Below are 25,406 nucleotides of genomic sequence, written 5' to 3' on the forward strand. Positions count from 1 at the left end.
TGGGAATTCAGAAGATGGAGCAGTATAGCTTCAAGTCTTGTTTGTTATTTGCTTATGTATTCTATGTTTTGTGAGCACACACTTTGTAAACACTTTCTTTCTAATGAAATGGTTGTTCATTACTTTGCTTACTATGATGCATGTCTTGTGAAACTAAACATGACGTCCTCCACCCCAAAACGTTTCCGCCGTTCCGGTTTTGGGGTGTGACAATAAGGGTTATGTTGGCCATAGTTGCTTTTCATGATTATGAAATATGGAAAAAGGATGTCAAAACCGCTTTCCTTAATGGAAAGTTGGCTGAGGATGTTTACATGAGTCAACCAAAGGGTTTTGTCAATGCAAAGTACCCCAATAAAGTGTGTAAGCTTGAGAAATCCATTTATGGATTAAAACAAGCATCTCGCAGATGGAATCTTTTTTTTGATGAGAAAGTAAAAGAGTTTGGATTTTCGAGAAGCGAGGATGAGTCATGTGTATATGTCAAAGCGAGTAGGAGCATAGTGAGCTTTCTGGTATTGTATGTAGATGACATACTGCTCATAGGAAACGACATCCCAACCTTGCAGGAAGTTAAGTCCTGGCTTGGGAAGTGTTTCACTATGAAAGACCTCGGAGAAGGTGCTTATATCGTAGGGATAAGGATATTGAGAGACAGGAGTAAAAGACTAATAGGACTTAGTCAAAGTATCTACTTGGACAAGGTGTTGAAGCGTTTCAACATGGAGAACTCCAAGAAAGGTAACCTACCTATACTGAGCAATACCAAACTGAGTAAGACTCATAGTATGAGTACAGAGGCTGAGATAGCAGAGATGAGTCGAATACCATATGCTTCCACAGTTGGCTCGATCACGTATGCTATGACTTGTACTTGCCCTGATGTGGCCTTTGCTTTGAGCATGGTCAGCAGATATCAAAGGAATCATGGTAAAGCTCATTGGACTGCGGTTAAGAACATTTTTAAGTACCTGCGGAGGACTAAGGGCTGGGTCCTCACCCTCGGCAGGAGTGATGATTTGAGAGTGACAGGGTATAGTGACTCTAGCTTTCAGACCGACATATATAATTTCTTCTCTCAGTCGGGTTGAGTGTTTACCCTGAATGGAGGAGCATTGACATGGAAAAGTTCCAAGCAGGAGACTGTAGCTGATTCAACATTCGAATCAGAGTACATAGCAGCAAGCGAAGCAACAAAGGAGGCGATATGGTTGAAAAACTTCATTGGAGACCTTGGAGTCATTCCATCCATAAAGGAGCCTATGGAGATTTTCTGCGATAATGATGGGGTTAAAAGCAATATCTTAGGCCTCTCGATGATTCTGTTTTGACTATTTGTCGGGCCCGGTCAAAACTAAAATGATGTGTTTAGTTTTGTTCTATGTCAGACGAATCGAAAACCGGGAAACAAATTGCAGGAAAATAAGTATGTAAATGTTCCATGTGTTTGTCCGCATAGATATCTTGAGAACAGAGGACTATATGATCCCTTATCTGAAGGACGCGTCACTGACTAGGTCAGAGTTTGACATCGTCTTTTGAAAGCCTACGATTGGTAAGTCGGGTCCTGAAGTCGCATTGGCAGTTATAGTTATTAGACTTATCCAAGTGGGAGACTATTTGATTTGGTGTCTAAGCCCATAACTATAACCGGTATGTACTTGACCCGATTGTAGCATGGTCGTTTTTGGGTTGCCTTCACCAGTGTAATTTGATAAGATGGATTTTGAGAATAAGGTTATTTATGGTTATTAATATATTACAAATATAATATATTAATATGAAATCATATTATTTAATTAGTGTTGATCAAGAATTAATTTGGAATTAATTTTGTGGTCGAAAGAGACTAATTAAACATATGGGGATTGATTATGTAAATTAAAGATTCTTGTAGTGTGGGCCAATGATCCATGATTATGTAGATGGACTAAACTAATCCATGGATAGACCATGCAGGTTAAATTCATGGAGCATGAGAATGTGGAAAGTCATGGGTTATTAATGTTTACCAAGTGTAACCCTAGCATGTGCAACACTATAAATAAGCCCCTCCTAGAGCCAAAATCTATTTCCACTTACTTTCCAAGAGGGTGAAGTTGATTTTGTGCTAGTAGCCTATTCTCTCAAGCCTCCTCTTGCATTTTGGTGTTTGTGAACCAATAGAGGCATGACAATTGAGGTGCTCAAGCTTTCAAAGGTCAAGAACTCTACCCTACTCAAGAGGTAAGCATCCAAACTAAGTTTTTATTATATAGCTTTAGTTGTATGCTAGCTAGGGTGAATGCTTTGGAAAAACAAAATGCATGCATAATTAGAGAAAACATATATCCAAAGAATTTAGGGTTGGATGTGCACCATAGGAGTGTTATAGTGCTCAAAACCCAACAAAAATTTCATAAATTTAAACTTTTCAAAACAACCCTTTTTCTATAGAAGTGTTTACAAAAACCGTTGTTCCCAAAACCTTATTTAAAAATCAGAATCTTTTCAACATAGTTTTCAACACATTCGCATTATCAGAGTTTCCCAAAAATCATATGTCCAAAACGTGAGGATGTGTACGGTCACGCCTTCACCTTGCCACGATCGACTGAAGTACCTGAAACTATAAACATAAATTGTAGGCACGAAGCTTAGTGAGTTCCCCCAAAATACCAACACCCAAATAGATAACATATACACATAACAACATGTATTGGGTCCACAGCTAAAAGACTGGATTACCATTTGAGCCCACAGTATAAGCATGGCATGCCTATCAGGCCCACAGCTCATATCTGGCTTGCTTTCTAGCCCAAATCATAAGTCTGGCTTGCCCTTGGGTCTACAACTTATGTATGGCCTACTCCCTCAGTCCTTGGAGTAGAATACCAATGAGTAGCCCTCAGTACGAGTCTAGCATACCACTCAGTCCTCATCTCGTATCTGGAATGCTAATGAGCCCTCAGTATGAGTCTGGGGTGCCCTCGCTGGACCTCAACTCATATCTGGAATGCTAATGAGTCCTTAGTATGAGTCTGGCAATCCCTCCCTGGCCCTTAGCTCATATCTGGCATACTCCAGGGTTTGTTGGCTATAGCACAAAGCAGTACAACCTCAGCCCAACCCACACAATATGTAGACATATATAACAGATAATATCATATACAGATAAACAAACAATATCATAGGTAGTCCTACAGATCTACCACACTAACATATTAAGAACAACAAAACCAAGCTAGCATGCGTATCTATTCCATACTCGGCATATCAACAATATCATGCTATCAATCAAAGGGTCGGCCTTGGTGCCTTCGACCCGAAAGTATTGTGAGGAAAACTTACCTCGAATGCAGAAGCTCCCCGAAAGCAAATCCTTAGTTGCTGCCCTACCGGATTCCCGAGCTATCAATACCAACAACACACCCAATTAGCAATTGGGCTCCATGCTATAATCCATAATCCATACTTGCGGTAAAATGACCATTTTACCCCTGACCCAACATGAACCAAGACTGAGGCCCAAAACCAAAAGATCCACGAAGGCCCATTAATGTCCTAATTTTCTAAATTGGGCCCAACCCCATATGAGCCTTATCCTAAGCCCATAATTTTCCTTATTACAATTCACATTACTTCAAGCACCCCTTAGGATAAAGTTGGTAAAAGACATAAATCCGAAAGTCGAGGTCAACAGTCCAAGTTGACCCAACTCGCCGAGTTATCCTTCAAGTCGTCGAGTTTCTCCATCAATCTGCACTGATCGGGAAAAACCAAGCCAACACGCCGAGTTGACATACCAACTCACCGAGTTCCCCTATCAATCTGAAAATGTCGGGGAAAACCGAGCCAACTGGCCGAGTTTATCCAGCAAACTCACTGATTTCGCCAGAAACCCACCTCTTAACACATTAAGCACTTAATCCATAAGGATATGACTCCAAAACAGTAATCTGACTTCCGTGAGCTGGAAAACCACGTAAAGTTGCCAACTTTACGTTCATGCATGTCTAAATGAAGCTCTTAAGCTTGGAATGGACTTAATAATTGACTTAATGTATGCATGACACCAAAATACTCATAAACTTTGCACCTTTAAGCTCAAGGATACCAAAACCAACTCAGATCTGAAGGAACAACCCCTAAAATGACTTTACTCCATCATCATCCCCAAAAAGAGGTCAAAACACAACAAAACCCAAAATAAGGAGATCTAATCATCCATAAGTCAAGGTATGAACTTGATACCTTAAAGTGACTACAAGAAATGGAGTGATTCTGGATCCAAGACTTCATTCTCCAAGCTAGAAACTTCAAGATCTTCTAATTCCTTCACAATGCACAACATGAACACCAAACTTCCTTCCAAGGCTCCAGAAACTTGACAATGGAGACTACAACTCGTTTTAGGGTTTGGACAACAATGGAGGGTGATAAGGAGGCCAGAAAAATGACTTAAGGACTTTAAATAGGGTGCAAGACCCTAAAATTTAGGGTTTCCTTCCCAACTACCAAATCATCGAGTTGAGGCTCCCCAACTCGTCGAGTTGGTTCATTAAACCCTCGCGATCCATCCATCTTCAACACGATGAGTTGGTCCCTCCAACTCGTTGAGTTGACCTAGAAATAGGGTTATTCTCAACAATTTCTTTTCAGGATTTCGGATGTTACAACTCTCCCCAACTTAAATTCGATTTTGTCCTCGAAATGGCTCCTTACTAACACTCACAACCAAAACAAACACTTGAGGAACGCACCCAAAAATTTTGCACATAAACAACCTTCCAAAAACAATCAAACCCAAAAAAAAGAAACTGCCAACCTGAAGAAGAACAACCCATAATCCCATGCAAAGACCCAACCTTATATATCGAAACTTGGGTATCGAATTGGTCTGACTCCCTAACAGACCTACCCAACTAATCTGATTGCTAAAACCATGCCACTTATCCATCGAACAATCTATCCAACCATTGATGATAAAAATTCCATATACACATAAGAGATATAAAAATACTAACTTCCTCGACTGTCGGGCCGATACACTGCTGCTAAGAGCACGAAACCTCATCACTTGCGCTTCATTCACAAGATGAAGCCACCATAGAGCGCATACACATAAACTAGACTCTGAATTCTCCAACTGATATCTTTGATATACAAATATCTTATCCCCCTTCGCTCTAGATGAGAACCTTGCACAGTCCCACTCCCGATTCCCAACATGAGTTTCCACCAAAAGCCTACTCGAAAATGGCTACCCATGATACGTTCTCATGGAATCTTCCCTACAACTGATGAACATCCATTTGAATCTACCCCCAGTCCCTAACTGGGGCATTACTAGAACCATGAAGAATTATCCTCAAAACACATAGACCACAAACTTATCCCAAAACTGAACAATATGATAAGCCCAAAATCTTAACACCCTTTACTCTTTGACGAGCAACGCCGATCAAACCATGAACTTTTGTGATACATCTGTAGAAGTGATTAATCGAGTATTAGAATCAAATCAGTGTAAAACAATGTAATATGAACACACGAAGTAATTAAGATCTGGTTCAGCTCATATTACTTCCAATGAACACGAGTACAAAATGATAGTAAAAATGGGAAAACTCTACTATCAACTCTATGTTCAGCTCCTATTTATAGGAGGTTGAAAGTACAAAAAATACTAAGGCTAGACTTTAAGCTTCGTTAAAAAGATTCGTTAGCAAATATATAAGGAAACATATGAAACAGACAAATACACAGACTTTGACATATTACATGATATTTCGACTCTACAATCTCCCCCTTTGTAATCATGTCGAACTTCTCAATTCGTGAGAATCTATGCAGCAAAGTGCATCATCCTTCGTATCTCCGAGTACCATGTCATTATCTTCCTTAACTCCACTTTATCTCCGTCATTGTTCTTCTTGCAATTATTCATACGAACAATGAAGTTTGTATATTGCGAAGTCGTATATCTTTCTATATCTGAAGACTGGAATAAAAACCTCTTAGCTTTGCCATTCTTATCTTTTCCAGCAAAGACCATTCCAAAAGGCTTTAAGCATATCTCCCCATCAGCATATTTCTTCAGTTCAGCTTGAGTCTTCAACAATTCCATAGCAACTTTCACTTCCTTTCCCATTGTTGATGCTAACTCCACATCAGTCAATGCTAGACAATCATAGTAATTGTCTATGAAGATTTTGATATAGGCAAGACCAAGCCTCAAAACATCTTTGTCAGTCCCTTGAAGTTGCGGAGCCTCCATGTCTTTCAAAATTAATGCAACTTGAATCAGGTCATTCAAGTTCATTAGAAGAAAATCAACAACCGAGAAGTCACATACTTGATTGTTTGCTCTTACAACATGATACCACAAATTTTGTATCATATTCTCGAACAACACATCCTTTATTATACTGACAACCTTCTTAATCTTCACTAAAGACCATATTTCTTCTGGTTCTTTTCCAACAACTACATGAAACCTAAGTTTCATATGGATATAATCATCCTCATTGTCAAACTTCTCAACTATCTTGTACTGAGCCATGATAAACATCATTTCATTCACTGGAAAGTCAAGTTTACTCATATCAGTGTTAGTGATAGAATAGCTTTTCTTAGGATTTTTCTCTAAAGCATACATGGGATTGTAAGCAACTCTTGCTTCAATATTCTCATAACTGTACAACTTCTTTGGATCTCCCTTTTCGATACCAGGTGGATCACTTTCACGAAGTCTTAGTATGCTTTGTATCTGTCTTTGTTTCTCCATTTCAGCATCTATCTCAGCCTTCTTCTCTTCTTTCGATTTTTCAATCACAATCCCCTTCATTTATCAAACCCTTTTGTAATTTTGGAAGATTTGCCTTCTTGAATTTTCTTTTTCTCCCCTTTGCACCCCTGTGACAACAGGTGGGGCACCAGTGGGTAACATGTTTGCAAACTTCGAAATTGGAGCAACAGCCTTCTGAATGGCTTGATCCAAACTGTGTAACTTCTGAGTTAAAAACTCAGGAGTTAAAAACGAAGTTGGAGTTGGCTTCGATACTAACTCTTTCAGTTCACCAAGCAAAGCACCCACCTTTTCGAAATTCTAAGCATCTGTTGTATCCTTTGCGTCAAACTTGGGAGTTAATGCTTGATACCATTCAACAACCGTTCTGACTGTAGCCGCTATAGTTTCAACATTCGACTTGATTGTCGAATAATTTGAATTCAGCTCACTCAGTTCTTTGGAAACTTCAACCTTCAACTCCTCAATTTTTCGATTGACATCTTCCCGTACTGTCTTGACGTCTTTAACAAAAAGAACATGTCGTTCTTTTGTTGTCAAACGAAGATCTTTGAGTGCAGAATTAAACAAATCAGTCTGAGCTTTGACCCACAATTCGTTACTTTTATCCATACCATCCAATTACTTCTGCAGTCGAAGCTCCATTGCCTTCAACATAACATCAACCTCGATTCCCGAAACCGAATTCTTTGCACCAGAATCAGCTTGTGATTGAAGAGTAGAATTGAGTTTTCGATTGAGAATCTTGAACTGCTTACCAGACATCAACATGTGATCTGGTATATCCTCTTCTTTCGAATCAAAATGGAGATCATCAAACGTTCCTCCGAAACCTCTGCCATCTGTTTCATCATCGGAATTTGGTTTTGGTGGATCGGTGGATTGTGATGAGAAAAGTGTAGTGAATGGTTCTTTTAAGACTTGATCGAAAGTTGGTGAAGGAGTGGTAGTGGAAACGGGTTTAATAAAAGGTGGAAGTGAAACAAAAGTACTTGAAATAGGTTCAGGAATACCTTGAGATGATGGATAAACACTCACCACAACATGTGCATCCGTATTAGATACGTTTGCAACAATTGGAGAAATTGGAACCGTTTCAGGAATTGATTTGGGTACAACAATTTCGAGTGGTACTGTTATTGTTGGCAACGAAACATTTTCAAGGATTAGTGGTTGTGAGATTTGTGGGGAATTCGAACCCAAAGGTGATTCTGGAACGATCTCACTGTCTGATGACTCTTCACGAACCACCAGCTTTCATTTCTTTCTCTTCTTTTTGATATGCTTTGCCACATCCTCAGCTCTTCGCTTCTTGGAGGATGGTGAAACTGGTGCAGGAATCTCACGAACTTTCACTCCTTGTCGGTTAAGCTGATGTTTGCGAATAGTAGGAGATTGGTCTTTTGATGAAGTTCGTTTCTGATAAGTGAAATTCCTTAATCTTTTGAACACACCTGATTTCGAAGGGATGAATTCCTTCGAAGATTCAGGAACAACCTTCTCCTTAGGCTTCTCAGTTTCGTTTACAATCTTCTTAGGAGACTTGGTCTTAGCTTGTTTCTTAGGAGTTTCGTGAACAACAACCTCTTCAGGAACCTTCTTTGTCTTCTTCGACTTCTTAGATGAACCTTCATCACTTAGCTTCAGCAAAATCCCAGTTTCGACTGAAGGATTAACATGTTGCAAGTATGCAACCAATACAGAATTTGTTGGATCAACTTTCTTCAACATCCCATCAGGAATTCGTGCAACATTTGGGAATACTTCTGAATCATCTGTAACAGTCTTTGGAAAATGCTACTTCACGAATTCTGCCTTAGCCTCATCAGCAGGAACTGGAATACCTTCTTTCTTATATACATACTTAAGAACCAAACTCCAGTAACGTGCACACGAAATTCCTTTTACCACATTCGTGTTATCCAGGCTCTTGATAAACTCTTTCCAAATCTGAGTAGCATAATCAACATTGAGATCATAGTACAACCCTGCTACCATAGCATAGACTTCCATTCTCCCCTTATCAAGCACTACACTTCGCCCAGTTAAGCAACGAAGGTGTATCCCAAACAAAAAATTTCATATACAAGGAAGACCAGATTTCTTGAAATCACTGATCTTAACGAGTGGTGGCTGATGACCCATCTCGTTAAACATGAACATAACTTGATCAACAGTAGGTTTAAAGAATGGAGTTGAATTTGGAATTACCAAGATTTGAGTAAACAACTTCTTCGTGAGTCGAATTCGCTTTTCATTCACCAGATTGAATGTGATTACATCAGTGGCTTTGCTGTAAGAAGCAGTTGAACCAGCCATTGATAACCATGACAAAGAGACTGCAAAAGCATTGAACATCGCAATTGCGAGACCTGAATGTTGAAGAGCAACAATCAGCATCTTGAGTTCTTCAGGATACATTGACACATCTCCTTCAACCTGATAGTTGGTGCTTTGAATCTTCATAAGTGGTTGAGATTTAATTTCTTCAGTAGTGGTGGTTGGATCAACCGCCATTGATTAGGGTTTTGAGAAATTCTTGAAGAACAGAGAAATTTAGGGCTTTTTGATCGTCTGTGAATTTGAACGCGCAATTATAAAAGGAGATAATAACTTCCTTTTATATGTAACCCCTATTGAATTCCAAACGTTTTCTTAAAAGAGTAAGCCACGTCTGTTCTTGAAAGTCGCACCACTAGTCGTTAAACGCGCCATGTCAGATAAAGTTCCTTGAATGTCGGGCTACGTTGCCAAACCGTCACATCAAACTGTTCGTGAGCACCAGGTAGAAAAGATCGAAAACCTTCGGTATGGAGGTTAGGCTCTGTCGTCTTTGGGATCAGAGACGAAGTCATATGCCAGACTGTCGAAATCATCAGCAAACTAACGAAAATTTGGGATCTGTGATATCGAAAAATAAAATTTCGACACAAAGGCAGTTAAACCTCGGGAAAAGGTTGCTTCATTAATTATCAAGAGAGATAATCAACAGCTTGTGTATGTTCCCATGAATTACAATCGAATACTTATATAGAAGTATCAAAGGGCTTCTTTTTCAAGGCTTCGTGGGTGGCTTAAAAATTTCGTTACATATCAACCTAAACATAAGGTGAGTAATTGTAACCGAAATTACTTGTTTGACCAGTGTAGTCAGTGACAAGCATGCTTTGATTTAATTTGAAAGTGACAATTGAAAGAATTGATACTCCTACGAAAATCATATTCAAAGAAAAATTGTTTTCAGCTGGATCCTGTTGGGTAACAAATGTCGTGGGTTTCGAACATTTGATCAAGACCACTCATAACAAAAGAATATGATTTGGAGCATCGAAAATTTGGTACTGAAACAAATGTTTTGTGAAAATCTGGAACATAGTTCCCCGTCAATTCCTTAATTGATTTCGATAATGTGGGTTTCACTTTCATCACGGTCTCATGATGTTAGATCATTAACACAAAAGTTTGATATGTCTAAGTCATGATTGGTTTGATCAATGACCTCTTGGACATACGTCATTGTGTGTGAAATGTGTTAGAAGTTTGAGATGAAAAAGTTTGGTTCACGAATTCAATTGTACCTCTGTTATGCTTGGACTAAACAAAAAACTCTTAACTCATTTGAGAAGAGTTAGGTAGCTCAGTGGACTAATATGAATGCAAGCCTGATTGGGAAGAAATTTTTTTAATGAAAATTTTCATTAAGGCTTTCAAAATCACACATTGAGTCAATGGAGGATTGGGTCGACATGCTGCAGCATGCTTCTAGGGACTTTCTAACTAGTAAAAGTTGTCGAAAATTTACCTTACCCTAGAAACGCAAGCATGACCCTTGTAAAACTTCCGTGAATTCTGCACTAAGAAAGAAAAGACAAAGTACAAAATAACAAAAATCTTTTTGGTCTTTTATGTTTTTGAAAATAAAGAAAATATTTTTGTGTTTTTATGTTTTTCGAAAAGTAAAAGAAATAACAAAATAAAATCTTTTAGGAATTTTTGATTTTTCGAAAAGAATACCACCTAACGAAAATATTTTTGGTTTTTCCAATTTTTTGAAATTTAAAAAATAAACGAAAACTTAAGAATATACCAAACTGACGAAACTTTTCTTTCCCAAAAGTCGAAAACGAAGCGTATCGAAGCGCTGAATATGAACAGTAACCTCTGAATGGTTAATACAATATGCCTCTGAACTATTCAATAATGCCTCTGAATCGACACTTTTTCACCTTCTTTCTTTGTTATTTTTTCAAAAGTAGTCCTGGAACCGAACCCGCTTCAATCATTCCCAATCCTATCAAAATTCGAACAAATGATTTTTCGTCCAATGCTTTTGTAAAAATATCAGCAAGCTGAACAGTTGTTTTTACAAGATGAACTTCAATATTGCCATCTTCCACATGATCTTTAATGAAATGATAACGAAGTGCAATATGTTTCGTTTTCGAATGTTGTACTGGATTATGACAAATGTGTATTGCATTTTGTGAATCACAATACAATGGAATCTTCTTCATATTAATTGCATAGTCACGCAATTGACTCTGGATCCATATGATTTGCGAAGTGCAAGCAGCAGCTGCAACATACTCAGCTTCAGCAGTAGAAATTGCAACACAAGTTTGCTTTTTCGATTGCCAGCTTACAAGCTTCCCATCTAACAATTGACATCCTCCACTTGTACTTTTTCGATCAAGTGTACATCCTCCCAGATCTGCATCCGAAAACGCTTGAATGAAAAATCTTGATTTCGAAGGATACCACAATCCTAACGAAAATGTTCCTTTGAGATAACGAAAAATATTTTTCACTGTAGTTAAGTGTGGTTCTCTTGGATTTGCTTGATACCTAGCACAATTACATACAGAAAACATGATATCATGTCGACTTGCTGTAAGATAAAGCAATGAACCTATCATACTCCTATATAAATTAAGATCAATAGCAGGTGTGTCTAACAAAGGATTTAGCCTTGTTCCAACCGCCATTGGTACTTTTAACTTCGTGCTATTTGTCATTCCAAATTTTTCGAGCAAATTCCTGGTATATTTTTCTTGATTGATGAAAATTCCTTCTCTGCTTTGATGAATGTTTAAACCAAGAAAATTATTGATTTTACCCATCATGCTCATTTCGAATTGGCTTTTCATCAAACATTCGAATTCACTAGACAAAGCAGGGTCAGTAGAGCCAAAAATAATATCATCGACATAAATTTGAACAAGCATTTGATGATTCCCAACTTTCTTCGAAATAATGTGGGGTCAACTGATCCTTGTTTAAATTTCGATTGTTTTATGAAACTGGTAAGAGTTACATACCCGGCTCTTGGTGCTTGTTTTAACCCATATACTGATTTATCTAAAATATAAACATGATCACGATATTCTTCATTTATGAAACCTGGAGGTTGTTCAACATAAACTGTTTCTTCGAGTTCACCATTGATAAAAGCACATTTCACATCCATTTGATAAACATCAAAATCTTTGTGAGCTGCATAAGCCAAAAATATTCGAACAGCCTCGAGTATTGCGACAAGGGCAAAGTTTTCTTCATAATTGATACCTTCTTGTTGTGAATATCCTTTAACGACTAATCGTGCTTTATTTCGAACAATCTTTCCATCCTTGTCGATTTTGTTTTTAAAAATCCATTTTAATCCGGCAATTGAAACATTTTCAGGTTTAGGAATTAACCTCCAAACCTTGTTTGTATCGAACTCAGCAAGTTCAGATTACATTGCAACAACCCAATCTGAGTGGTCCATTGCAACCTTAACTGTCTTTGGTTCTATTTTCGAGATAAAAACATTAAACATACAAAAATCTTGACGAGCATTCAGTACCTCATTCTTTGCACGAATTGGAGCTCTAGTCAAAACTCCATCTTGTGGATTCCCAATGACTTGTTCTTTTGGATGATTTCTTGTCCATTTTTCCAATGCTGGATATGTTGGATCAAAGTCCAAAGGTGCATCTTCGTATATTTCTTCATTATCATTTAGTTCATGAAATTCATCATTTTCATCAAGATTTATGGTTTCAGTTTCATTTACACTACTATTCCCCCCCCCCCCCCGAAAGGATGCTCCCCCTCAACAGTTGAAGGAATATTCAAGTGCTCCCCCTCCACTTGCCCATCTAGCATACTTTCACCATTAGCAGTCGTATCTGATGTGATTGTCAAATCATCAGTATGTTTCGAAGATTCAGGAGTTTGATTGTCTTCAGCATCTGCATCCCTATCTGGAACACCAAAAATTAAATCATAATCAAAATCAGATGAAGTATAACTTTCAGACTCATCATTTGATTCATTAAGAATTGGTTTTTATTCGAAATGTTTTTCAACTTGTTTCACATAGTAATCATCAAAAGTGAGATTAAACGTTTCTTCAACTTTTCTTGTTCGCTTATTCAACACTCTGTATGCAACCGAATTATTTGAATATCCCAAAAATATTCCTTCATCAGCCTTAGCTTGAAATTTCGAAAGATTATCTTTGAGATCATTGATAAAACACCTGCAACCAAACACATGAAAGAATTTGACATTAGGTTTTCGGTTATTTATGATTTCATACGGAGTTATATTGAAACGACGATGAATAAATGATCGATTATGAGTAAAACATGCTGTCGAAACTGCTTCTGCCCATAGATATTGAGGAAGATTCGCATATGTCAACAGTGTTCTTGCTGCTTCGCAAAGAGACCTATTCCTCCTTTCAACCACACCATTTTTTTGTGGTGTATATGGCGATGAGAAAGTATGCGAAATTCCTTTCTCAGTTAAGAACGAATCGAGCACGTTGTTTTTAAAGTCGGAACCATTATCACTTTTGATTTTACGAACATTCCTTTTCGGACTTGTCTCAATTTTCTTGATAAATTCAATCATTGTTTGAGCGACTTCAGATTTTAACCTGAGAAAATACACCCAAGTAAAATCGTGAAAAATCATCAACAATAACCAAAATGTACCGTTTCTTGTTGAGAGTTTCAACAGTTGATGGTCCACAAAGGTCCATATGAAGAAGTTCCAGCGGTTCAACAATTTGCGAATCTATGACAATTGGATGTCCTTTTCGATGTTGTTTTCCTTGTTCGCAAGCTGCACATAAAGTATCATTGTCAAACTTTAGAACAGGTAAACCTCGAACAAGATCATCTACTACCAACTTATTTAGATTTCGAAAGTTTAAATGTGATAAACATCGATGCCACAACCAGCTAACATCAGATGAAGCTTTCGAAAGTAAACAAACTGAGGGTTTCCCAACAATAGGTTTCATATGAAGAGTGAACATATAGCCATATCTTTTTGATTTCAGCAATACTTCGTGCGTCTCAACATTCGAAATGATACTTCCTTCTTCGTTAAACACAACTTGATTGCCAGTGCCCACAACTAGTTGTGAAACACTTATCAAATTATGTTTAAGGCCTTCGACATAAGCAACACGATTTACAGTAAACTGTCTATTCGTTACTTTCCCGTATCCTTTAACTTGACACTTGTGATTATTTCCAAACTTCACTACTCCTGCATTTTCCAAACTTCTAAAATCACGCAAATTCTCCTTCCTTCCAGTCATGTGACGTGAGCAACCACTATCAATGTATCATTTCTCATCATATTGCTCGTCACACAGTACCTGCATTCATTAAAAGAATTTAGGTACCCAAGGCTGTTTGGGTCTGATGAATCAAAGAATCGAGTATAGAATGAATCAAAGTATAAAATCAAGTAAGAATATGAGATTGAACACCGGATGTAAATATGATCTTGATTCAGCTGTATTACGCTTTCGAATGTTACAGAGTACAAAGACAGGTCTGCAAAAACTCTTATCTAACTCTAGTAAATATCCCTATTTATAGGAAACAGAAAGCGTACAAAAAATATACTAAGGCATAGACACTTAAGCTTCGAATAAAAGCGCCTTAGTAAAATAGATAACAAAACATTCGAAGAGAGCAAAATACATTTCGACTAATTACAACATTTCGACCCTTACAATCTCCCACTTTGTAATCATAGTCGAACTTCTCAATTTGTAAGAAGCTGGATGGAATACATGCATCACTCTTCGAATTTCTGTATACCAAGAAATAATCTTCTTCAGCTCTTTCTTATCTCCTTCATTGTTCTTCTTACAATGATTCATACGAACAATTAAGTTCGTATATTGAGATCTTAAATACCTTTCCACTTCGCATGCCTGGAATAAGAAACGTTTTGCTTTTCCAGCCTTGTCTTTTTTTGTGAAGACCATCCCAAAAGGCTTCAAGCAGATTTCACCATCAGCATACTTCTTTAATTCTGCCTGAGTCTTCGTAGGAGCCATTGGAGCTTTAATTTCCATACCTTTAGCCGTAGCTAACTCCACATCTGTTAGAGCCAAACACTCATAATAATTTTCGATGAAAATCTTGATGTGAGCAACTCCAAGCTTGAATTCATCAGGTTCCGTGTTTTGAAGGTATGAAAATGATTTGTCTTTCAGAATTAATGCAACGTGTATAAGATCATACAAGTTCATTAATGGAAAATCTGCAATTGTAAATACACAAATATTTCCATTTGCCCTGGCAACCACATACTTGAAATTTTGGACTGTATTTTCGAATACCACATCCTTTTTCATACTGATCACTTTCTTAATTTTTATCAATGACCAAACTTCCTCATGGGCTTTTGCAAGAACAACATGAAATCGAATTTTCATGTGTATTCCTTCATCCTTATCTTTGAAATTACCTTCTGCTTTAAATTGAGGCATGATGAACATCATTTCATTTATAGGAAAATCCAGTTGACTTGAATCTGTATTCGTAACCATATAGCTTTGTTTTGGTTTCTTCTCAAACGAATACATATGATTAAAAGCCACCTTGGCCTTAATTGTTTCATAATTGTAATGTTTGGCCAGATCACCCTTGTCCATTCCCTTCGGATCACTTGCACGTTGAGTCATTATGCTTTGAATCAATCTTAGCTTTTCGATTTCAGCTTCTGCTTCGACTTTCCTTTCTTCTTTAGATTTTTCCACCACTATGGATTTCCCTTTATCTTTCACAAATGAATCATCTTTCACCTCCATAGTTTTCGAACTACTACCAACAGTATCAGTGGGTTTACCAATCACAATTCCTTTCGAAATTGGTCTTGTAATTGGCATTGTTGTTATGACAGTTGAAGTAATCGGCCCAGCAGATGCTATAATTGGCTTTGTGGTTGGGATCTTTGAAGAAAACATCTTTCCTACCACCTTCGCATCATCACCACTAGCCTTCGAATCACCAGTTTTTCTTTCTCCCCCTTGCACCCCTGTGAAAACAGGCGGGTCATTTGTTGTTGGAAGAAGGCTTGAGATGCGAGAGAGAGGAGCAAGTTGCTTGTTAAGAATGGCTTCGAATTTTATGAACTTTTGAGATAAAAATTCAGGAGTAATCAGGGAAGAAGAAACCGGCTTGACAGAGAGTTCCTTTAATTCCTTAAGCAAAGCAATCACTTCCAAAAAGTTGGCACTTTCAGATGATGAAAGTTGAGCAAGTTGAGGACTCAAACTTTCATATAATTTGACAAATCTTGTGACTGCGTCACAAATGATATCAACCTTCTGATTCAGAGATGCATAATCTTGTTGAACATTGGCAATCTCTTTTTGCATATCTTCACGAAGTTCATGAATCTGCAAATTGACATCCTCCCTGACTTTCTTTACATCTTGAATAAAGAGAACATGCCTTTCCTTTGTTACATTCTTTAATTCTTTCAAATCTCCAGCAAACTTCGAATTTTGAGAATTTATTCGGAGTTCATTATTTTGATCACTATGATCAACCTTCTCCAAAATCCGAGATTCAGAGTCTGTAATCATCCCAGATACTTTACTTACAACTCTGGCTTCGAACATTTTCAACAAAGAATCAACCTCTAAACTGGAAACAGACGAACCACCCCCCAGATCAGCTTGAGATTGAATTATAGAATTCAACTTCTGATTCAAAATTTTAAATTGCTTCATTGTCATCAGCATATGATCTGGAAAATCCTCTTCTTCTTCATGAAACTCTAATTCTTCAAACATGCCCCCAAAACCCTCATTATCAGTTTCTGTCTCCATAAAAACAGTTTCTTGAGCAGTTGAATTAGATGTGGGTGTATCAGTGGATTGAGAAGAAAAAATCTAAGTAAAGGGTTGATTGATAATATCTGCGAACGTAGGAGAATCAGTGGTTGAAGTAATGGGTATAATTGGTGGAGGTAAAGAAACAACATGTTCGAAGGCTATAGAAGTTGTATGACCTGGATCGTGTTTCTTCGAATCTCCTTCACCCATATTGACATTTGCATCCGTATCAGATACGTTTGCAGCGATGCCTGAAGTTCGTACCTCGTGTCTTCTTCTTCTTCTTTAACAGATGTTTTGTCATATCCTCAGCCCTTCGTTTCTTGGACACCGGAGAAACAGGTCCTGGCACTTCTCGAATTAAGACTCCTTGATGAGTAATTTCAGGTTTTCGAACCACTTTATGTGATGGAGACTTGCTTCTATGTGTTGACTTCATTTTGATTCTTCGAAATATACAAGTCTTCGAAGGAATGATCACTTGGTTTTGAGTTTCTTCAACAACAGGCTCAATCAATTGAGTCTCAGCAATAGACACTGCAACTGTTTGAGGCTTCTTCTTTGGAGATTTTGAAGATTTCAACTCTGTGAGTTTGTCGTCATGAGAAGTAGTTTCAGTCTTCTTTGACCGCTTGGATTTCGTATCTTCCCTTTCCAATAGTATCCCAGTTTCGATTGTAGAATCAATAGTCTTCAAATATGCCACTAAAACAAAATTCGAAGGATCAACTCTTTTGAGCATTGCATCTGGAATACGAGCAACAGATGGAAAAACCTCAGCACAATCTGTGACATCCTTCGGATAGTGGTACGATTGAAAAACTGCTTTTTCTTCATCATCTGGTACCAAAATCCCTTCCTTGTTGTAAACATGTTGCAAAATCAAGCTCCAGTATCTTGCACACGAAATACCATGAATAGCATTCGTGTGTTCTACACTCTTTTGGAATTCCTTCCACAATTGTGTAGAATAATCTACTTGAAAATCATAGTATAGCCCAGCAACCATGGCATATACTTCCATTCTTCCTTTGTCAAGACCAACTGTTCTTCTAGTTAAACATCTCAAAAAGATACCAAATAAGAAATTCCAGATACTTGGAAGACCAGATTTCTTAAAATCACTGATCTTGGATAGTTGAGGTTGATATCCCATCTCATTAAACATATGAACTATTTGAGGAAATGTGAAAGTAACATATGGAGGGGAATTTGGAATGTCAAGAATCTGGCTAAAGACTTTCTTTGATAATCTGACCTTTTTGTCATTCACCAGATGAAAAGTAATTATATCAGAAGCTTTGTTGTAAGTAGCAGTTGATCCTGCTTGAGAAAGCCATGACATTGGAACTAAGAATGAATTGAACATCGCCTTGGATAAAACTGAGCTCTGCAAGGCAATGATTAACATCTGCAATTCTTCCGGGTATTTAGAGACATCACCCTCTAAGTAATAGTTAGTTGCTTGAATCTTCATGATTGGTAAAGAAGAGACATCTTCAGTGGTATGAGAAGGATCAGCATCAACATGAACAGAAGTCGCCATTGTTAGGGTTTGAAAACTTTGAAGATCAGAAAATTTGGGAATTTGTTCTTTTTGATCGCGTAAACTGATAATGAACCCTTGAATCCCCTTTTATATGTAACCCTCAAGTTTGAATTTGAAGCGGGATGTATATTTAATGACATCTGACGTGGCACCTTGAAAATCGGACCATTACTACGTAAAAGTAGACATGCGTCAAAAAGTATCTGTCACATCGCCTTGAGATCCGGACAGAATACCATACGTCATTAAAAAACAGCTTGTATTGTTATCCCCAAGAAGATTGTAATCGTCAGAACCCTTCGGATGGAATCAAGGCTCTTTCGCTTTTGGGATGAAAAACGAAGTCATATGCCAGATGTTTGAAATCATCAGCCTGCGTTGGTATTACTCAGAACCTCAAGGATTCCGTGAGTGCAGTGTTCCAAAGAATTTAGACGAGAAACAAAGATAAGAAAAATTTGGGATACTGTGATGTCAAAATATTAATTTGACATGAAGGCAGATAAAATCCCGGGCAAAGATTGCTTCATTAATCATTAAGAGAAATGATCAACTGCTTGTGTAGGTTCCCGTGAAATACAATCGAATACTTGTTAATAAGTATCAAAGGGCTTCTTTTATAATGCTTCGTGGGTAGTCAAAAAATTTCGTTACATGTCATCCTAGACATAAGGTGATAAATTGTAATAGAAATTACTTGTTTGACTAGTGTAGTCAGGGACAAGTTTGTTTTGATAAATTCGAAGTGACATTGAAGATCGAATGAAACTCACACAGAAATCATATACAAGAAAATAATTTGTGCTGGATCTTGTTGGGTAACAAACATCATGGGTTTCGAATGTTTGATCAAGACCACTCATACGAAATGAATATGATTTGGAGTTTCGAATTTTGGTACTGAACCATATAATTCGTGAAAATCTAGAACATAGTTCCCCGTCAATTCCTTAAAAGTTTAGAAAATTAGGTTTCACTTTCATCACGGTCTCATGACGTCATATCATAAACACAAATTTTTGATATATCTAAGTCTCGATGGGTTTGATCAGAGACCTCTCAGATATATGTCTTCGTGTGTGATCGTGTAAGAACTTTATAGATGAAAAAGATTGTTTTAAGATACGAAATGTACCTCTGTTATATTTGGACAAAACAGTAAACTGTTAACTCATTTTGAGAAGAGTCAGGTAGCTCAGAGACTAATGTGAATATAAGCCTTATTGGGAAGAAATTTTTGTATGAACAATTTCATTAAGACTTTCGTACACACACATTGAGTCATTGGAGGCTTTGGACAACATACAGCAGCATGCTTCTAGGGACATCTTAACTAGTTCAAAATGTTGAAAATTTATTGATTCGTACAAAAATTGTACCTGACCCTAGAACTGCAAGTATAATCCATTGTGTATTTTCTTGAATTTCTGGAACAAAGTGCTAAAAAGAAATAAGAAACAACATATTTTTGTTGTTTTGATTTTTCGAAAATAAAGACAAAGTATTAAAACGAAATAAGAAACTAGAAGAAAACAAAATCTTTTTGGATTTTTAAAGTTTTGAAAATTAAATTACAGAATAAAAACAAACGAAAATCTTTTTGGATTTTTAAATTTTCGAAAATTAAATGACAATACAAAAACAAACGAAAATCTTTTTGGATTTTTAAATTTTCGAAAATTAAAACTAACTGTACTTGTTGCAAATACACGAACTTTTATCATCCCCTGATAAGTGACAAATGTACGAATTCGAAGGGGTTCGAAGCATTGACTATGAACAGTAACCTCTGAATCAACCCTCAAAATATATAAGAAATTTACGAATTCGAAGGGGTTCGAAGCGTTGACTATGAACAGTAACCTCTGAACGTTGATTGTTATTGCTTTGTTTGTCATTCAGCGCCTCTGAATCATTCCTGGTCAATCATCATTCTCCTTTTTCGCATGGAACAGAATTTCCATCTATCATTCCAAGTCCTTCTAAAATTTTCACAAAGGATTTTTCATCTAAAGGTTTCGTGAAAATATCAGCTAACTGATCAGTTGTTTTCACGAAATGTACTTCAATATTTCCATCCTCCACGTGATCCTTGATGAAATGATAACGAAGAGCTATATGTTTAATCTTCGAATGCTGCACAGGATTATGACAAATTCTTATTGCACTTTGAGAATCACAATATAACAGAATCTTTTTCATATTAATTGCATAATCACGCAACTGACTTTGAATCCAATAATTTACGATGTGCAAGCAGCAGCAGCCACATATTCTGCTTCAGCTGTTGAAATTGATACACATGTTTGCTTTTTCGATTGCCAGCTCACCAATTTGCCATCGAGAAATTGACATCCGCCACTTGTGCTTTTTCTCTCAAGATTACAACCACCCAAGTCTGCATCCGAATAAGCTTGTACAAGGAACCCCGTTTTCGAAGGATACCATAATCCTAACAAAATTGTTCCTTTAAGATAACGAAATATATTCTTCACTGCAGTGAGACGTGGTTCTCGTGGATTTGACTGATACCTAGCGCAATTACACACAGAGAACATGATATCAGGTCTACTTGCAGTAAGATAAAGTAATGAACCTATCATACTCCTGTAAAGAGTGAGGTCAACTGCAGGTTTATCTAATGAAGGTGTGAATTTTATGCCAGTTGCGATAGGAACTCGTAACTTTGTGCTATTCGTCAATCCAAACTTCTCTAGCAGATTCTTCGTGTATTTTTCTTGATTTATAAAAATTCCTTCTCTGTTTTGTCGAATATTTAGTCCAAGAAAATTATTGATTTTTCCCATCATGCTCATTTCGAACGACTTTTTGAAAAACTTCTTAACACGATTATTCGAGTAAAATACTATTGCCTCATCATCCGAATTCATGATGAATCCCTCTTCTTCCTCAGAATCACCATTTTCAGCTTCTTTCTCAGATAACTTTGACACAAGTGCTAATGGACCTCCCAAATTCAGCTTCGATTCTTCAGCAATTTCATTTACCTCAGTTTCGTATGTCTTCAACTGATTGTACAAATCATTGAGAGTTGAGGTATCAAAACTTTGCTGATTCTTCACCATCATACTCACGATTCTCCATTCTTTTCGAAGACCCATCACAAAAATGAGATTGAATTCCATTAAAGTCCTGGTAATTCCATAGCGATTACAACGATAGATTAACTCGCTCAGCCGATCATAGTAAACTTCAATTGTTTCACCTTCTTTTTGTCTGAAATCTTTCAGCTCAACCAAACACTGTTTGACTGAATTGATTTTCGTCTTCTCACTTCCTTGAAACTTATCTTTCAGATTGTTCCAGATCTCCTTTGCAGTTGTACAACTCCTTACATAATTGTACACAACTGGAGGTAAAGCTCCTCGCAATTCCCTCATACACCTTTTCTCCAGTTTCTTCAGACGATCAGTTTGATTATCAACACCAGAACTTGTAGAAGATGATCCAGTTGCTTGAACATTCACCGGAGCATTGATATTTCCAGTGATACATGACCATAATTCTTCATCAAGACCATTCAGATAATCCGGCATTCGATCAGACCACTGATCATAATATTCAGGGATTAGCATTGGAATTTTGGTTGATGATCCTAACAAATGAGAAAACGATGTCATCGAATTGAGATTGAAACTCGCCATTGTTGTACGGAAGATGATTTTGAAAATTTTTAAGAAGATTTGGAAATTTGAAAAACAAACTAGTTGAATCAAATCGGAATTCCAAGAAGAACACTCAATTCAACAATTCAAATGCAGAATCAAATCACAAACTAGAATCTAGACAAATTTTTCACTAACAAAAAGTGCGGAAACTTTTGAACCAATAATTTGATTCAAAAACTTTTTGAATAGATGAAAATCAAATCACAGATGTGATTCATGCTCTGATACCAATTGATGAATCAAAGAATCGAGTATGGAATGAATCAGAGTATAAAATCAAGTAAGAATCTGAGATTGAACACCAGATGTAAATATGATCTTGTTTCAGCTCTATTACGCTTTCGAATGTTTACAGAGTACAAAGACATGTCTGCAAAAACTCTTATCTAACTCTAGTAAATATCCCTATTAATAGGAAACAGAAAGCGAACAAAAAATATACTAAGGCATAGACACTTAAGCTTCGAATAAAAGCACCTTAGTAAAATAGATAACAAAACATTCGAAGAGAGTAAAATACATTTCGACTAATTACAACATTTCGACCCTTACAGGGTCCTTGGTCATTAGTTTGAAAAAGCGAATGAAATTTAGAACCTAAAGCCCAATTTCGAACTTTGGTTTTGAAAGTATCAATTAAGTCGACATCATCAGTTAAAGATATCGAAACATAATTTTTCGATAGTTTTGGACTTTCACTGACTTTCTTCTCATGCTTCTCAGTGTGTTTTCCTTTGAGATTGGTTGCCATTTTTGAACTGGAGTATTTGATTCTTTCGAAGATGAACTTCCAGAAGAAGTATCATTCAAATACTGTTCGTAGGCCTTCTTGATTTGATGTTGAGAAAACATTCCCCATTGATACTTTTTCCCTTTTTCCTCAAGCCAATGATTTATCGTTTCCACCCCAGACGAACCTTTTGTGTACGAAACTTTAGTGGCTTTGTGTGCGGATGGATTCGGAAAATTTGTTTTTTGTGGAGTAAACTTTGCGGATGTTGTGGATTTATTATTCACAAATTTTTGATTGTCTGCAAACTTTCGAACGTTTTTAAATTTTCGAACATTCTCAAATTTTCGAACATGGTCAAATTTTCGAACATTGTCAAATTTTCGAACATTCTGAAATTTTCGAACATTGTCAAATTTTCGAACATTCTCAAATTTTCTAACATTTTCAAATTGACGAACATTAGCAAATTTTTGATTTGTTCTATTTGAAGAAAATCGGTTTTGATCGTTTGTTTGTTTTGGAAAAGATGAATTTGAAGTTGAAAACTTGTGTTGGCTTTTTGAATGAAAATTCTGTTGTTGCACATTTGTTTGAAAAGTCTTTGAAGATGTTGATTTTGAAAACTTCGTCGGTATTTTTGATTACTTTTCATTTGACACTGTTTGCCAAAAAAAATTCTTACGTGTCTGTCTTTTCGAAATTCCTTTTTCATTCGAAAATTTTTCAACAAGATCCTTAAATTCTTGTGAATTAAGTTTGACATTCTCATTTGTTTCATTAGATTCCTGTTTCAAAATCTCTTTTGTATTTTCTTGTTTATCAACCCATTTTCTTTGTGGTTTTTGTCTTTGAAAAACATACGAATTCTTTGTTAGATTGTTTTCGACAATGCTTTGGTTTGAAAAGAATCCTTCATCTGATGTTTTCTTGTTATCATCTTCGACCATTTTGTTGAACTCTGTTTTGATGTTTTCAACATTTCCAGTAGTAACAAACACTTGATTCGAAAATACAACATCATCTGAACACTTAAAATTTTGATACACAACCTTTGTCAGATAAGAATTTCTCGAAATTTGCAGTGTCTCCAAACACTTGATCAACAACAACTCGTGGAATGGATGCTTCATTCGAAACATTCTTTTCTGGTTCAGAATTGTTCGAAACTTTTTCTTCATTCTCATCATCACTACTATATGTTTGACTGTCTCTTACACTCACATGATCAAATTCACAAACTTTCGAAATAGAGGGTCTATCAGTGTCATCCTCAACCATCAAATCATTACAAATTTCTTTACCTTTTGATTTAGATGTGACATTAATGACAGGTAACTGAGAACAATCGATACTTTCCTCCTCCTGAATTTCACTGATTTCGCTAAAATTATCAGAATTATCATCGATATCAGCAAAAATAGATTGAGAGTCAAGTTTCGAATTCTCAGTTCTTTTCAAAATTTTGATTTGTTCACTTTTGGTCAAAGTATCATTCACTGTCTCACCAAGTTCATCAACATTCAAATATTCGTCTATCTTAACAATACCATAAGAAAATCGATTATCAGGCACTTTATCGAATTTTGCTATGGTTTTCTCACAATCATAGGACAAACTATCAACTTTCTCTCTTTCGAAAACAAGAAAAGGAAACAATTTCCTATATTGTTCTTTGCTAAAGTCAGATGAATGATGCAATGAAGTCAATTTAGCATATAATCTTTTTGCTGAATTACAGTAAATGTTTCGTTGAGCAAGTAGCATTCGAACTTCATTATCTAGACATTCCCTATCATTATTCACATTATTCAATTGTAATTTCAGATACTCTACTCTGCTTCGTTTCGAATCTAGCAATTTTTGGGTCTCTAGCAACTGGCTGTTTAGTTTCTTAGCTTCATTACTAGCAGACACCACAATTGTATCAAAGTAAGTAACATTATCATCAAATGCAATTATTTCAGAATCATAAGCTTGTAAAGGAATGTTAAAAGACTAAAGAATAGCACGTACCTTGGTTGTCATTGGTGATTTGTCTCCTGATTTGGTCATGAAACAACGACCAGTCACCATTTTGTCCTCATCCTCTTCAAATTGTGCGAACATTGCCCCACGCGTCGGATTACGCATCTCTTCGTCATCAGACCCTGAATACCAGATCTGATACGTACCATCCTCCTCACCTTCGCCTTGTGCATCAAAAGACAACCCCTACGTCTTTGCACGAACTTCTTCCAATCTTTCAACATAATAGGCTTCGTTCGTGACCCTATTCTTTTTCTCTTCTTTCTTACGAAGCATACAATCATTAGCCAAATGATTTGCTCCGTTGCAGTAATGACAGTCAATGCCCGAGTCTCCCTTAAGTTTCTTCTCAATTTTGGTTTCAGTTGCCTTCACATCATTCTTCTCGAATTTCTTCTTCTCCTCACCCACAGACTTTTTAACGAAACTTCCTTTCACATCACTCTACTTCACCTTGGGATTGAAAGGTTTCTTGAAAAACT

Source organism: Lactuca virosa, chromosome 3, assembly GCF_052849685.1.
Source record: "Lactuca virosa cultivar CGN04683 chromosome 3, Lactuca_virosa_CGN04683_v6, whole genome shotgun sequence".
Classification (NCBI taxonomy): domain Eukaryota; kingdom Viridiplantae; phylum Streptophyta; class Magnoliopsida; order Asterales; family Asteraceae; genus Lactuca; species Lactuca virosa.